The sequence below is a fragment of the Elephantulus edwardii genome, unplaced genomic scaffold (assembly GCF_000299155.1).
Source record: "Elephantulus edwardii isolate Elephantulus edwardi_28Jun2011 unplaced genomic scaffold, EleEdw1.0 scaffold00054, whole genome shotgun sequence".
NCBI classification, from domain to species: domain Eukaryota; kingdom Metazoa; phylum Chordata; class Mammalia; order Macroscelidea; family Macroscelididae; genus Elephantulus; species Elephantulus edwardii.
In genome coordinates, this window is record NW_006399804.1 from 4,783,531 (window position 1) to 4,788,506 (window position 4,976).

Below are 4,976 nucleotides of genomic sequence, written 5' to 3' on the forward strand. Positions count from 1 at the left end.
AAAAAAAAAAACAAACAAAAACCGGGGAGCTCTGGTGGCCTAGTGGTAAGGAGTTGCAACTACAATTCCAGAGACGCACGGTTCAAATCCACCAGATGCTTTGCGGGGGAGGAGGGACAATCTCCTCCTGTACCAGTCAGATCTGATTTGACGGTACACTCACACAAAAATAATAAAATAAAAATAAAAAAATACCAAACCCGAAATTAGTACCCTTGCTCCAGAGATGACAGAAGCTCAGATTTAATTTTAAAGTTTGAGTAAGGAAAATTTCAAACATATACAGAAGGCAGGAGAAATAATATAAAGAACTGTCAGATACTCACTGAGTTTCAACAATTATTAATGAATGTTGCCATCTTTATACTGACCCAACCTCACCTACACTACTCTAAAATAAAAACAAAATATCACTTCATTTTTACGTATCTCAATATGCTAAAAAGATAAGGGCTCCTTTTAAAAAAGAAAACACATTCTTATCCTTAAAAAAAAAAAAGAGAATCACCATAACAACAGACTCAGCCCTACTAGTTTTACCCTACTCGTCCGCCTAGTGCAACAGGTTCAGGCGTCTGGCAATGAATTAAACAGCCACCATGTGGGGCAAAAAAGCAGAGACAAAAACCACCACGAAGCACCCTCAGTGCACAACATCCAACATGTTTGCCATGTTTTGCCAGTCCCGGATTTAGGAGTCCAAAAAGGCCTTCAGCATGATTGATCAGAACAGAGATGACTTTATCAACAAGGAAGATTTGCATGTTATGCATGCCTCTCTAAGGAAGAACCCAACTTATGTGTACCTGTTTGCCTTACTGGAAGGGGCTCCGGACCCCATGCATGTTATGATGTTCCTCATGATGTCTGGAGAGAAGCTAAATGGGACAGATTCAGAAGGTGTCATCAGAAATGCTTTTGTCTGCTTTGATGAAGCAGCAACAGAGACTATTCAGAAAGACCATGAGAGACCAGGAAGAAGGGAATGAGTTGCATAGGAACCACTGATCGACAAAAAGGGGACTTTTCATTTCACTGAGTCCACACACATCCTTAAACATGGAGCAAAGGACAAGGATAATGGAGTGAACTTTAGCTAAAACTTTCTAATTACGTTGATCTGCCTAGTTTTATTTCCAAGACTCTTTTGCCCTCTCTCTCCTAGAACCTGTGCATGCACTTGACTTCACAGCTTTGCCTTTTATTTCCTCCCTTAGGTTCAGAATTTTCTCTGCCACTTAGTATCTGTATAATCAGAATGGGAATGGAGATGAAAATGTAAATTACTTTGAACAATAGATTGCAAATAAAAAGCAACAAATGTGAAATACCAGGGTAGGCCAGAACAAAAATAATATCTTTATTTAAACAACTATTCAATCAGTGGTCAAGATTCTCCAAATACCTCACAGTATTTTAGATTTTGTTCAAATCAGAATTCCAAAAAGACCTGTATGTGTCAATAACTTGAAATGTCTCATAAATAATAAATCTCCTAAAATCTGAGCACATCATCTCCTCCCGTCCTTTTTTCCCCTCCTTGCAATTAATTTATCAAAGAAAACTAAGTTGTTTGTGCTAGAACACTTCCACAGTATGGATTTTGCTGGTTGCATCCTTTAATTTTTAAACTTCCAGTCTTACAGATTTTGTTGTTGTTTGTTGTGTCCTGTAAAGCTGGAATGGACTCAAAGCTGACCCTCCGGCGGGTTTTCAGAGCCATTGAATTGCATGGGAGGAGAATGCCTTCTAGAAAATAAATATCAGTTGATTCTTTTGCCGTGTGAATTCAGGGTTCTACAGCAGACAACCCTTTTTCAATTTGCCTATTAAAATTTTAAATAAACACATCACTAACTTTTCAGAAAAAACATTTTTGTTCTTTAATTGTACAAAAATACATTACTATTATTATGTTGTTGTTGTTGTTATGTGCCATCGAGTCCGTCGAGTTGCCTGTGACTCATAGCAACCCTATATACAACAAACAGCCCTAAACTCTGATATTTATCCTTTAATCATTTTACTCCTACAATTAAATCTGCCTTTTTCAGCATTAATTACTTTTGTTATTGGGTAACAAACCTCCTTCAAGTTTTCTAATCCTCCAAAATGGTTAATGATCTTTTTGCTTCACTCACATCTCAGGGTCCAAAACCCCTCAACTGATGGAGTGCTGAGGTTTATTGGCCAATGGAAGAAGAGTGAACACTACTGAAAATAAGCAGCCATTTTTTATTTCAGCAGGATAAGATCTATTGTTCTGACTCTACTGTAGAGATAAACTTTGACAGGCTTTGAGCTCTAACTACAAACAGTGCTGTCCTAGCCCTATAACTTCTGCCCCAGAACTCAAGTTCCCGTATGTATTTGAGCACTCCTCTGAGCCTCAACAATTTTTGATAGTTGTCTGAGTAACCTTAGAGTCAAAAGAGAAACATGTTAGGAACGTGCATTCACAAAACCCTTTAATTTCATTTAGGAAATTTTAACTTTTCTATTATCGCCCCAGAATATAAAACCAAAACACTAGCATATATACTGTGATATACAAAAGTTTCTGTAACGCCATAAATTGTATTATCTCTTAAATATACAGAACAAATTAAAATGTCTAGTTTTTTTAATTTTAATTTTTTTTTCCTGACTGAGAAAAATTATTTATGAGGAAAAAAAAAAGAAGTAAAAGAAAGCAGTACCGGGGCAAAGCCACACCAATAATGAGAGATGCTTATGATATTTCAAGTTTATTGAATCTATAAATAGAAAAATATTATATAAAACCAGTGATTTATGTGTGCATGCACCCCCCTCCCAATGATTTGGTCCCCTTTAGAGATCTTTCTCACCTTTCCTAGCTCTTTTTTTAAAAATTAATTTTAATGAATGTTTACAGAGACTTTGGATTTCCTTTCATTCATTGTTGCATAAAGTGTCTAATTAAAGTATTATATAAGAGCAAATCTTTTAAGAAAGAAATTTCTCTGAACCCTCCTTTTTTATTGTTTCAAATAAACAACACTGCCATGAAATCCTATATATCTATTTCCAATGTTCTTTTTAAAAAATTTTTTCCAAGTGTTCTCTTAAGGATTAAAAAGTATTTATAATCCAGATTGTTGTTGTGTACCAGCAATCAGAACCAAGCCTCCAGCAGGTTTTCAGAGGCAATAATTGTATGGGAGGAGATTACCCACATGTCTTCCACAGAGTAGCTAGTGGATTTGAACCTTGTATGTTCACAATTGCAACACAGGTTCTTACCACTATGCCATCAGAGCTCCCTAGAATTTATAATTTTAAATTGCTTGTAGAGAACTTGCATGCTGGCTTTTGAATAGCGTTTACTTAAATTTAGCTGTTTAACTCCACTGATAAACTAATTTGGAGTAGAATTGAAAAGATCAGCTAAGCTCCAATACAACCATATTAGAAAACCACAGAGCGTCCAAGATACTGGTTCCAAACTTCATTAACATACAAAGTTTTAATCTTTCTGTTCAACCAATGTTTTAAAATAAGTTCTAAGTTAACAAAACGCTTGTCAAGCCAAAAGCCTTGATCCAGGCTTGTCTTAGTGTGACGCAAACAGTGGCCACAGGCCAAGGACGCTGCGTGCTCTCAGCCTGAAATACGAGCCCGGCTCCTGGGACACCAGCGGAGCCTAAACAAACATCTGGGCCCTCTTAGCTGCTTACTATTTTCAGTTTTTATAACAGTCTTCTCTGGCTTCCTATATTAAAAGAAAGGTCACTTAGAAAAGACACAATAAGACTTTTTAGATTGCACCAACTACCTGCTTCCATTACTTCTTTGTAACAATCTTTTGCCTCTCCAAGCATTTTATTTCCATTATTCCTCTTCTCTTATTTGCTGTATATTTTCTTCTACCCTTTTTTTCTTTAAAAAAATTTGATATTTTCCATTCGTAATTAAGGGGGATTTAATTAATATTATGGAAACCCTGTGACGATGAAAGCCGATCTGCTCATGACAGCCTTTGTTGTAACATACATAAAGCAATACAGTAAAAGAATAAACTGATTCACAACCGGGGACTAAAGCCGGGCCCTCTAACAGAGACAAGTCAGTATGTGGCCTGCAGATGTGCTTGGTTTGGTTGACATAATGTTCTCTAACAAAATTCATTATGAGTGACTTTCAGTGGAATGTTTTTTCCTTACAGTTGATCCTAAGCCAAAGGTCTTAAAACTCTTTTCACATTTACTCTACCTGACTGGCCTCTGCGTCATTTAAGGGTGTAGCTGGATAGAATTTTTTAGAGAAAACCCTCACAGCAGGATTTCTCAACTGTACCCTCAAGGAGTTCTGAAGTATGGCCAGAGCTGTGCATGATTGGTTGGTTTTTAATTTTTATTTTATGTTGATTTGCTTACAAAGTTTGTATACATTATGTTTCACACTATTCTTCATTCACAATTATTTCATATAATCAATATCATTCATATGTTTAATAAAATTAATCACCATTGGACTATGCCCACCATTACCCTGTATTTTCAGGTCTTCGCTGGATCTTTCCCATTTCCTTTACCCCTCCCTTTACCCACCAAATTGTGTAACCCTGTGATTTCACACCTACCCATCCTCGCCTCTCTTTTCCCCACCTCTGCCCCCTTAGGTCCCCATACATGTTTTACTAGTTACTCTTCTATTTTTACAATAATGGTCTTATGCAGTATTTGTCCTTATGAGACTGAGTTAATTCACTCAGCATAATGTTCTCCAGTCTCTCCCAAGTCATGTAGTATTTTTTGAGATCGTTGCTCCTGAATGCTGCATACTATTCCATTGTGTGAATATACCACAATTTCTCAATCCATTAGGTCGTGGTTAGGCATTTGGGCTGTTTCCATGTTCTTGTAATGGTGAATAATGGTGCTGTGAAATCTCTTTTTGTGCCTCAGTTCTAATTTCCTTGGGGTATAGTCCTAGTAGTGGATAGCTGGGTCATA

General features: G+C 36.8%; 1 pseudogene; it reads left to right on the plus strand.

Annotated features, from left to right (window-relative positions):
- Window positions 1–599: 599 nt before the first annotated feature.
- On the plus strand, window positions 600–1,100 carry LOC102856846 (annotated as a pseudogene).
- Window positions 1,101–4,976: the final 3,876 nt, after the last annotated feature.